Consider the following 12,590-nt stretch of genomic DNA (forward strand, 5'->3'; position numbering starts at 1 on the left):
TTAGATAAATTTTTTATGGGTTGAAAACTCTTAGTTTCACTAAGATTTCAAAAGCACAAACGATATATAAAATCCAGGTCCCCTTGTGAGTTTCTTGAATTTACAGGAGGGCAGTGACTATTCTTAAATATACATTCAACTTCTACAAGTTACCAAAATATTTCAGGAAGAGACAACATGCCCAGAACATATAAGAAAAAGCCTTAACAGTGTCAGGAATATCCTCAAACACTTTTTCTGACAAAAGGGTAGTCGTGGTTTTCAATACTAGAAAATTGCTCTTAGGAAAATACGGTTATGTTCAAATTTGATACTAGAAAAAGAAACTTGACTTGTTTTAGTATTTTATAATCACAGGCATGTAACTGAACTGTGATTGCTTTTCTTACTTGCAAATTCTTACTTTGGTCGTGTGGAAAAAGTATATTTGACATACCTAAGGCATCTGATTATGCAGTAACAAAATATGCTTGCTCTGTGATTATTAAAAATATGTGTATAGCTAATCAGCCACTCTGCTTTCAACTTCACGAGCTTGGGCAATGTTCAGTGGAGCTCTTCATTGTACCGTCTGTATTTATGAATGATTCTTTCTCATGCTCAGGCTTTAGCTGCTTGGGTTAAATATATTATAAAATGTAGGAAAGATTGGAAAAGTCCTAAATTACAAATTAAATTTCATTCAAACATTTAAATAATAACAACCTATCTAAGGATTTTGTGTAGTTATTGTGCCCTGAAGTTAAATCTCTACCCCCTTAAATATTAAATACAGGAGAAGCCAGTTGTTTCTTTAATAAGTTGGTTCTATTTAAGGGTTTTCAGAGGACAAAGTGAAGGCCAAGAGAGAAGATGGCATGCAACTGAAGCAGCACCACTTGGAATGTATAGGCTAAATAGATGAACCAGAAGGACATGCTAATCACCAAATAACATCATCAAATACAAAATATAGGAACATGATTATCATGAGCAACAACTCAGGGAAAAATGGACATCAGGAACAAGAAAATTATAAATGATACATAAAAAACAAAAATTGTAGTTTTTCATTCTTACAATATATATTACATATACAGTATCAAAACATATGCAAATACGCACTATATATTGTATGTTCTTTTGAGTTGTTTTGTACAAATAGACTCTATAATCTTAATTTAATCATAGTGGACACATCCATATTATCATTTAACATGTCAGCTCTGCATCCCAGCATAGCTATGTTTCCGTACCTCCCTCCCTTCTCTTTCCTTCTTTCCTTTTAAAAAAATTTTCTGTGAAAATAAGAAAACTTAAAGTTATTTTCCCTTGCACTTCTAAATTTTTAAAAAATTTAATTAATTTTGTTGTTGTTGTTGTTGTTTGAGACTGAGTCTCCCTTTATCACCCAGGCTGGAGTGCAGTGGCAAGATCTTGGCTCACTGCAGACTCCACCTCTGGGGTTCAATCGATTCTTGTGCCTCAGCTTCCCAAATAGCTGGGATTATAGACGTGTGCCACCATACCTGGCTACTTTTTGTGTTTTTAGTAGAGACAGGGTTTTGCCATGTTGTGCAGTCTGGTCTTGAACTACTGGTCTCAAGTGATTCCCCACCCTAAGCCTCCCAAAGTGCTAGGATTACTGATGTGAGCCACAGTTCCCGGCTGTACCTATAAATTTTAAATATTATCTTTTAGTTTCGGTGCAGGCTAAACATCACTATTAGTTTTGTTGGATTGTATCTAGCGTAATTCACGTATTAGTTTAAAATGTAGATTAAACGTATTAGATTTAAAATGTTTTAAGAATTGACATTATCTACTTTATGTACTCAAGCATTCTACTAATATATTCTTTGAGGCTCTTCAATCTTTTATTTCTAATTTTTAATACATTTCTAGTTAATAAGTCAAACTTTTACCATTTGAACAAAACAGATTCAATTAACATAATTCCAATATATGGGCAGCCCTTGTAGAATTGATTTCCTTTTTTAAACCAAGAGTGCATCTCCTGTCATGTGTGAGTGTTGTGTAGCAAACTTAAAAAGAAACATTTGAATTTATGTCGCCTTTTTTTCATACTTTATGGGTCTTCATTTTTTTAAATTTAAATTAAGATTTTGGGGGTTTGTTAGCAGGTTAATGTATGGACTATGTGATCTCTGGCCGGGCGCGGTGGCTCAAGCCTGTAATCCTAGCACTTTGGGAGGCTGAGACGGGCGGATCACGAGGTCAGGAGATCGAGACCATCCTGGCTAACACGGTGAAACCCCGTCTCTACTAAAAATACAAGAAAATTAGCCGGGCGAGGTGGCAGGCGCCTGTAGTCCCAGCTACTCGGGAGGCTGAGGCAGGAGAATGGCGTGAACCCGGGGGGGCGGAGCTTGCAGTGAGCCTAGATTGCGCCACTGCACTCCAGCCTGGGGCACAGAGCAAGACTCCGTCTCAAAAAAAAAAAAAAAATAAAAATAAAATAAAATAAAATAAAATAAAATAAAATAATCTATTAAGCAAATAAAAACTGACTCTGTGATACATGACATTTAGAAAATAGTTTCTGGAAGATAAACCATAGTGCCCTAATTTATAAGCTACTTCGAGCAGGTCTTTGAGGCTTTGTGTCAATTTGGAGACAGACCAGACCTTGGACCACAAGAGCACCATTTGGGGTGACGTATCAGTAAATTACTTTTCAGTACCCTAGAGGACCAGAAGAGTTAATGCAGCTTCCAGGAAAACAGAACATCTGGCGGTGTAACTCAGGTGGGATGGCCGGATTGGATTTGTCATAGGCATGTCTCAATTGTGACTTCAGGGTGTGAGCTGTGACAGTGCATCAGGGCTTCTCTTCTCTTCTCTTCCACCCGCTATGTTTCTAGGGGACTGAACATCAGTTCCCCTCCCTGCAGAGTTGCAGCACTGGGGGATTATTATGGTCTTAAAAGTGAAAGCCTATAATTTAAGGTCGTAACACCATCTTTAAAATGGAGATTGAAATACAGCGATATAAAATACATAAAGCGTCAAGATGTAGCAAATGTCTCTTCCCATTGGATTTTTCCATTTACAAGAGGGTAGTAATACCATGTATATTTTCTCGAAATATATAGTATATTTTCCATATTGATTGTGTAGCTTTTTTATTTAAAGTGGAGCTGGTGCCCTGATAGACCCAAATTCCTTTCAATGCCTACTAAATAAAATGTTTTGGCACTTAAAAAGAAAGATAAAATAACACAAAATAAAATTTTTAAAGCCTAGAAAAGAAGGCTCCAACTTTCTAATATATCAAATATTTACTAAGATATCAAATATTTCTAGAAAATAACATCTTGATAAGCTGGTTATAAATGAACATGTGGATTGTGTTTTCCTTAATATACCAATAGTTTATCGTGGCAGAAATAAATGCTAAGAACAGAAAGGATCCCCAGTGCTAGATCCTTGACTTTGAGAGCAAAGGAGCTCAAGACATTCAGCAAATTCAAAACATCCCCTTTACCCACCTTTTAAGATTATGTTTGTACAGTTATTTCTTATGACATTTCAAAGCTTCTTCATAATTCTAGGTATTGATTTGAAAATGCCAGTTTTCAATACTAAATAATGGTGGAATAAAATTTTCTGTGAATCAATTTTTCAGCCACAAGAGGACAAACACTGTATGGAAAATGATTCTACTTTCACCAGGAAGGAAATGTCATGGGCCTCCGAATTGGGAGGGGGAAAAAAAATCTTGCAGCAGTGCCTATTGGAAATTACCAGGAATAAATATCTTTGTTTTCTTGAAATAAAGTTCAAGGTAACATTTAAATGAATAATTATTTACCATCTTGTTAAATGTAGGCGTGTATGGTGGGCACCATCTATTAGTATAAAAGCTTTTTCTGCTTAGAATTGCTCATTAGCTTTTTTGTAGGCTGTACTGGTTTTAAGATTCAAATTCAAAATCTCCTCTGATTTTGCTGTTCCATTTCTGGCAGCTGGCCAGTGGCAGATATGCATAATATTTCACTGTTAGACCTTGCAAACATTATATCCTGCTGTGCTAAAGAAAACATTGTGTTTCTTACCACATGAAAATAATCCATCACTTTTCAATCAGCACACAAAAAAAGCTCTACCTGTTTTTTCCATCAGACTCAAGAAAAATTAATGGCCCCAATGTGAAAGGTGGACCCTCCATACATGATCCATTAAAGTGCAAACTAATCAAAATATATCTAGCATCTGATTTGCTAAGCAAGATGGAACAAAAGAGTTGCGATGAAAAAAATAGATCCTTCTAAGACCCATACAGCCTTGTTCTATCAGTATTAACCTTATTTATTTTAAATGTGGGAGAACATAAATAAAAAATCATGAAATGAATCCGTTGAATTCAATCAATTCAAATAGACACTGTATTTATCTGGAAGAGATGGCTAAAGATACTTCATGTGGACTGGAAGAAATTTTTATAATAAAAATGTTTTTTAAAAAGTAAAGAAAGACAGATTATAAATCCCCCAGTGGGCCACTAGGCAACACAATATATTAAAGTAAAATTTTCTTTGGGAGTGAAAAAAATCAGTATTTTGTCAACTTGTTCATGCCTTTAAAAATAATTTCATGCCTTTTGCAATGCTGATGTTGTAGCTAGTTTTGAGTGAGGCATGAGGACTTCCCTTTCTAGAGCCCTACAACTTTTGTAACAATATTCTAATCAGAGAGATATCAGCCATATCAATGGAGTGCCAATTAAAAAACAATCCATTTTATGACTTTTAAACACATTTGTTGCAATTGCTTGGCCTTCTTTACTACTGCCTGGTTCTGGGAAATTATTTTCAATTTCTCTCTCCTTTTCTTTCTTTCTTTCTTATTTTCTCTCCCTTGCCCCCCTCATTTATTCTCACTTTCTTGTGGCGTGACCTGTGTCATATATAGTTTAATGAATGTAATAAAAAATACAGACAATGGAATGTAATGCTAATACTAAGAAGGTATCTATGATAGCAAATAATTTTACACAAAAGTATATTTTTATATTTTTGTAACCTCAGGTTTAGAATTCCACACTGCATTTTTAACTAGTATTCCAGTTTCTGTCTTCTTTTTTTCCATCTCAAATCCATGTTGAAACAGTCTTTACACTGGTCTTTCTAAAGCATAACTGTATTTATATCCCCTCTCATATCACAGTCTCCCTTTAGTTGATGTCCATTGAATGAGAGAATAGAGTTTCAGAGTTGGAAGGCTCAAATATAATCATTTCACATATGAGCAAACAAGCTTAGGGATTTTAAGGGATTTGTCCAAAGACACGCAGTTTGTGAATGATAGCTCTGGAATCTTCAGGAGCCTCAGTACAGCACTTTCACCACTACACAAGTGGTTCTCTCCTAGAGTAGTGCTTCTCAGACTTTAACTGGTATGCAGATGATCTGAGGATCTTGTGAAAATATAGAATCTGATTCAGTAGGTCTGGGGTTGGGCAGAAAATCTGCATTTCTAAGAAGGTCCTAGAGCATGCCCATGCTGGTTTGGAGACCACACTGAGTCGCAAGGACCTAAGAACTCTTTCAAATTCTTACACTGGTTTTCAAGGTGCTTTAAAGTGTAGTCCTGTGTCCCACTGTCCTGTACGAACACTCCAATATAGTTATGCAGAGTACTTGCTAGCTTATTGAATACCTTTTGAGTATTCTGACTCTTTTGTATTTATTCATCCTCCCACCTCTCTCTGCTTCTTTGCAATTGCATGTCTACACTTCCTTTCAATAGCAAAGTTATATCCCATCTTCTCCATAAAGACTTTCTCATGACCAAACATAAAATGATCTTTGTGTCCTCTGATTATCTCTATCACTCCTTAAAAGCTTAATAAGTCAATAGCTACTTATCAAATAAAAGAACAAAACACATGTATAAGTGAATCAAATAGCAGCAGTGAATGAAGGGCATTCAGTTGTACAAGGCAAGAGAAACTGAAATTCCTGAGATCTGCGGAAAACCTCAGAATTAATAAAAAAGGTTTCCTCCTTTTCTTGACTACACCTTGTGCTAAAAATACTTCTGGGTTAATTGCAGAAAATGAAGCTTAGAAGACCGTGAATTGTCATAGGGCAAGGATCATCAACATTTGTTGTAAAGAACCAGATCGTATATGATCATGTCAGCTGCATGGTTTCTATGGCAACTACTGAACTCTGCCATTATGGTAGGAAAGGAGCCATTGGTAATACGTAAACAAATGGATGTGGCAGTGTTCAATAACACTTTATTTACAACAAGAGGCAGCAGCCAGATTGGCCTGCCTGTAGTCGTTTACCAATCACTATCATAGATGATAATCAAATCTATATTAAATAAGGAAAGAGAAGGACTTATTGAATCCACAGTTGTTAATTGTAGCTTAACTAACTCTGTAATGGGGAGCAAATCTTAAGAACTGGGTCAGTCCAGGGCAGAGAAGAGATGCACTGGGCAATGCAAGAAATCCAAGAGATTTTTCAATGAAATAATCTTTGATGGACCCCAATCCAAATCATATTTATAACACACCCAAACTCAATTTTCAAAATCCTACTACCTTGACATAAGGGTGTGACACATAGGTCATATAATTGGCAGCACCCTGTTAGAAATGTAGAATCTCAGGCCTCATCCTTACACATTACCATTAGTGCAATCTGAATCTCACCAAGATCCTCAGATGATTCTTATGCACTTTACAGTTTGAAATCCCAAAATGAGGTATGTCAGTGATCTGCATCAGAATCCTATGGGAGCTGGGAAAAATGTCAGTTTTGGTCCAATCCCAGACCTACTTAATCAGTGTCACTGGGGATGGTACCCCAAGTTTTTAAAATATAAATCCACGTTGGAACTCTAAAACTATTGATTGTGAGCTACAAGATTGACACTAGTTGTTTCCATTCCATCCCTTCTGGCTTCATTTTTTTGGCAGCTGTACTTGTTTTGTTAATCTCTTTCCTATTCTCTTTTATAATTTTTAAAAATAAAATTTTTTTACGGATACATAGTATTTATACATATATATGAGGCACATGTGATATTTTGTTACATGCGTAGAATGTGTAATGATAAATTATGGAATTTGGGGTATCTGTCACCTCAATATTCATTTCTATGTGTCAGGAACATTTCAAGTCCTCTCTGTCAGGTATTTTGAAATATACAATACATTGTTGTTAACTATAGTGACCCTACTCTGCTGTCACTGTTCCCTCTTCCAGCTCTGAATTATTTGCTTTTCTTAACATAAGAGTAACCTTTATTTTTTCTTAATTTTTGGTCAACAAGAATATATGTCCATAAAATGATATGAAGACTATTTTATTATCTTACCAGATGGTACCAAAGTTCCCTTGTGGAGATGATTAAGTCTGTTTGGGAGAAGCTTTTGATAAGCCACTTGGAGTATAGCACTGCAAAGGCATGCTCAAATAATAACATGGTGATTAAAATGTTTTCTAAAAATGGGAAGACCTATTAACTGCATGACCTATTGTTTTTGCCTGGGAATATACAGGTTTGGGGTGGAGGCCAATTGCTTTGGAAACTTGTATACTTTGTTCTACTTTTTCTTCCATAAAATGCTGGTTCAGTAGAAAAAAAAATCTCAATTGTATTAAGGGAGACAGGACTTTGGAGTGTGGCAAGTGTCATGTGGTTGTAAGATATGTGATACAAAGTATCCTGATTGTCCTGCAACATCTTCACCAAAGTCTCCACTGCTTACTATGACTCTGTTTTCTTACAGGGCTTTTCTGGAGTGAGGGAGCAGACTGAGGGAAGAACCAGAAGGCTGCCAAAATGTAAGTCATGGTGGATATGATAGACAAAACGACCGGAGAATAAGAGGAAAGCTGACATCAAGGAAATATCAATATCTGTTGAGAAGATTAGGGCCACCCTAATAATGTGTTATTAATTTGCACATTTTAAGAGGAATTTACAAATCCCTCGTTGCATCAAAAACATCCGTCCTTGGGCCTATTCCCATATATTCTCATTCAGTTGGTCTGGAGTGAGACCCAGACATTCAACATTTTTTCAAGATCAGGTGAATCTGAAAGGTGCAGCCAAGATTGAGAACTAAAGTGAGGAATCTAAAATAATCCAAGCAATGCATGTTACAACTGATAAAGTAGAAAAGTACATACAGATACAATTCCTTTCTCTTTTTTGTCTCTTTTCTTTCTTTCATCACACAAATGATTTTTAACTATTGTTCTGATAGTTTTTATTAATAAGCACTCAATAAATGTGTTGCATTCCTAACAAAGAGAGAAAAATAACATGAACCTAATCAATTAGTATAGATTTATCTAAAATATTGTAATCTATGGCTTCTTGATTATTAAAGAAAATAAATAATATAAATTTAGTAGTAATAGAAATATATGCACATCTGGCTTGACAGTTTTGTGAATATATATTAGTCTACATTATGTTCGAATAGCCTTTCTTTACCAGGTTAGTAAATTTCTCACAAACCTTTTTTAAGAGTCATTTTATTTTAGTGTAGGTGTTGAGGGCTTGGGATATTTTGAAAAAAATAGTACATTTAAAATGTAGACATTCATTCAATGAGTATTCTTAAACTGCTCTGTAATAACTCAACATGGTAAAGGCTACAGAGAAATGGGAAGGAAGTTCAGGTGAGGTTGAGAAGACTAAAGGTAAGCTGTATAAAGAAAAAAAAATCATTGGTAATAAATAATTCATTAATAGATCGACTCATAGAGATCACCACCGAGTCGGCAAATCTGCAGCTAGGATTAACTGACTGCTGTGCCACAGGGTTGGCATAGCTGGGATTGACTGACTGCTATGCCACAGGGTTGGGCTGAGAATAGTAGGGGGGGTACTAAGTTGGATACTCCAGAAAAATCTCTCCTTATATAGCTCTTCTAGCATTGGAGAGAAAATCAGAAAAATAATCTAAGGCCTTAATTTAGCACAACATTACCGGCTGGTTATTCGAAACATCCCCATGGTCAAAGAGTTTACCACAAGCGTCTTTACATAGCTATGTTTTTAGTGCTATGGTTGTTTACTTGAGAAAAGTCTTCCTAATATCCTAAATGTGTCTATATTGACATAATAGCATTGGTTTATTGAACTCATCTCTTTACATTGATAGCCTTTAATAGAAAAACATGTATCTATATATATTCACCAAAGATTAATACACTATATTGTAACCAGTCCCATTAGAACAGATAACTATGCTCAAAAAATTTCAAGAAAGTGATTTATTTATTTTAACAGTTTCACTGAAGTATAATTGACATTCAGTAAACTGTAGGTATTGAAAGCGTGCAATTTGGTTTCTGACATGTTATACACTCATGAAACTAACTGCAATCAAGATAACAAACATATTCATCATTCCCAAGAGTTTCCTCATGCTCCTTTATAACCACTCATGCACTCCACTTCCTTGCTGAAATCTCTGCACTGGTTTCTGCCACCATAGATATCAGTTTTGTCTAACTTCTTTCACTGAGAATAATTATTTTGAGATACATCTTTGCTATTGCATGGATCAATCATTCATTCTTTTCTCATTCTGAGTAGTATTTCATTAGATGCACAATTTGTTTACCTGTTCCCTTGTGAAGAAGAAACATTTTGGCTGTTTATTTTTGCCAATTGCAGATAAAGCTACTATGAATGTTTGTGTCGAAGTCTTTGTATGGACACCTGCTCTCATTTCTTGGGTTCATGCAGAGAAGTGGAATGCTGGACTGCCTAGTAGCTGCATGTTTAACTTTTAAAGAAAGTGCAGAACTATTTTCCAAAAATGCTGTAGCATTTTACTCTTGCGCTTCACTCCCCTGCAGAAGTCTCTGCACTGTTTGTAAAATGTAGGTCACCGCTTGCTGTGTTTAAGAGTTTCAGTTTCTCCACATCCTCAACAACATTTCATATGGTCAGTATTTTTAATGTTGACCATTATAATAAGTATATATATATATTTTAGTGGAACTTCAGGTGAGTGATTTTAAAGACTTCCTTGCTAGGAAATAGGAAAATAAGAAAAATGCATTCAGTCCTCTTTTTCTTTCTGCGCTGTCTTAGATATTTCAGGTTCGGTATCTGTTCCAAAACCTTTCTCTCTGCTCCACCATGGCCAAAAGAGTTCATTCACCTTTCCCCTTTGACTCTTGCAGACAATTGTGTGCCTTTAAAGGAAATAACAACAAGAATTAGGAGCGCCCTGGAGGCAAGGTAAAATTTGGCCTGTGTAATCAATCATATCTGCTTCACTGAACCATAATGACTGTGTACAGGAAGACATCTTCAGTGGGGCAGACTTGTTTCTATGAAATCCTTAACATTTTGTGGGAGAGAAAGCAGTTTTATAGTTAGCTTTTAACATGCTCAGTCATAACTACTTTTCTTGGGCATAGGTGAGTTGTATTGGTGTGCAGTTATGGTAATATGTCAAAAAATAAAGATAAGTACGTCAGTAGAACAGCTGGCCTATTTTAAAAATAGTGTCTTTAATAATTCAAGCTAAGAAATAGGATCAATTGTGTAATATCCAACATCGCAATAACCATTTACAAATGGTGAATTGTGGCGGCTGCCCTCAGTTTCCTCCAGAATTATTTCCCTCAAATCAAGTAAAGTCAAAGATTCGGAGATGGATATATGACCTTGAGGAACAATTTTCAGGAAACACAAAACAAACAATATACTAGTGTCTGCAACTAGGGAAAAAAGCTGTAATGCTGTAAGGAGTCACCAAACTACAATGGTAGCCAATAAAAGTATTACAAATGCCAAGCAGATGAAGCTTTGTAAAGTAAGTCACTTTATCATCTAGTTCTTTAGTTTCTGTTTTCATTGAAGTTCAGACATGCAGCAAGTATTTTATTTAACTACTTAGGGGGTGATATTAAGTCTCTATAATACGTGACTTTCTTTGCACACATTTCCCATAAGTCATTCCAAACTACTTTCATACAACGTAAAGGAGAAATTGGGAAAATCTTCAGTCAACCATCACACCTTAGAAAGTGATCCCTGAATTCGAATGTCCATGTTATATACTGAATAGTATGACCTATCAGAGGAAATACATGAGTACCTAATCTTGAGGAAGATTATGGTCTTGATGATGAAATTGATGAGGGTGAAGAAGTTATTCATGATGATGATGATGATACTACTACTACCAATGATCATAGCACCTCACATTTTCAGGGTGCATACTCTGGGCCAGTTTTGCATACATTATCTCATTTAATCTTTTCAAAGCCCTGTCAGGTTGGTCATATTATTATCTCCCTTTTACAGGAAAGTTCACTGAAATAAATTACATAGGCAGTATAGCACTTGTAAGTTCTCTCCATTCTAGTCTTGTCTCTCTGTTACCACAAAAATTAATGGAACTTAGTTATAGTAATTGTTATTAACAGAAAAATTGGAGGACAGACAGTGTGCAGTTTGGTTGGAGGAAGAGCTCGACAGCTCTCCACCTGGATAACAATCAGTTAATGGATGTAGATATCAGGAATAAGGGAGAAAGCTCTTCAAGCTGCAGATCATTATGCAGCAGCTCAGCATGTTTATTAATCATTGTGCACAATTAAAATGCCATTTCATCCCTCTAATTAAAACAAGTAGTTCCCTGAGGCTAGCACCTGAACTAATGAAGCCTGGTTGCCTAAGGATCTCACTCAGGGAAGGGAATTAAACAATGGAGGAAGCAGTATGTTTACCAGGTTGCCCAGACAACGTCAAACTGTATATGACATCATGAGCGAGTGGACCAGTTGAGACTGTAATTTTAAAGAGCCAGAGATGCTTCTTTTTCTGAGCAAAAGCTGGATTTCAATATTGAAATTTTTCTAAATTTGTAATCGGTTGGTATCAATATACCTGAATTAGAATGTCCATGTTATGTAGTGAAAATCATGACCTCTAAGAGGACAAGCATGAGGATCTAATATTGAGCAAGCTAAAAATGTTAGGTGCCATTATCATTAGTGATAGTATTGTCATCATCATTATCATCAATAACTTTTTCACCCTCATCATCAAGACAATTGGTATGTTGATACCAACCAATTGTATACTGTACAATAAATTCTAAATTTTCTTTCTTCTTGGTATGTGGAATGGGTATCTTGATGTTTGGAGAGAGGATTTGGAGGAATTCTCCATTGGCATCTAGGTATTTGGGAGGCTGAAGGGATTTTTGAAATCGGTTGACTCTAGAAATAAAAGGGTATAGATAGGTTATGGAGCCACAATTTAAAATAGAGGGTAGATAAATGGGCTAGATGAAAGAAAACCTAGGATTCAATCCCAGTATTGCCACTTGAACTGAATGATCCTGAACAAAGTCCTTAGAAAATAGAAGGACTGAACTAGGTAATCATCAAGTTTTCTTCTAGTTCCAAAATTCTATGGCTTTGTGGTAATTTGTGATTAACATAACAGTGCAAAGAGATTTCATTGTATCCCAGTTCCCTTACAAGTTTGGCTGAATCAAGTCTTACTTATTCTTTCCTTCTAATTCCTGTTCAGCTCACCAGCATATCTTTGGTGTCTGATACTATACTTGGCATATAGAAGTT

At 35.7% G+C, this 12,590-nt stretch overlaps 1 long non-coding RNA gene across 1 annotated transcript in view; it reads left to right on the top strand.

The window, feature by feature from the left end:
• The window catches only part of LOC126934117 (uncharacterized), a 31,120-nt gene extending 20,515 nt beyond the window's left edge, over nt 1-10,605 (top strand). The window contains exons 3-5 of the long non-coding RNA XR_007718838.1: nt 3,629-3,787; nt 7,754-7,808; nt 10,173-10,605. This is a non-coding gene — a long non-coding RNA (uncharacterized LOC126934117). The remainder of the gene's footprint in view (nt 1-3,628; nt 3,788-7,753; nt 7,809-10,172) is intronic.
• Nucleotides 10,606-12,590: the final 1,985 nt, after the last annotated feature.

The sequence above is a fragment of the Macaca thibetana genome, chromosome 13 (assembly GCF_024542745.1).
Source record: "Macaca thibetana thibetana isolate TM-01 chromosome 13, ASM2454274v1, whole genome shotgun sequence".
NCBI classification, from domain to species: domain Eukaryota; kingdom Metazoa; phylum Chordata; class Mammalia; order Primates; family Cercopithecidae; genus Macaca; species Macaca thibetana.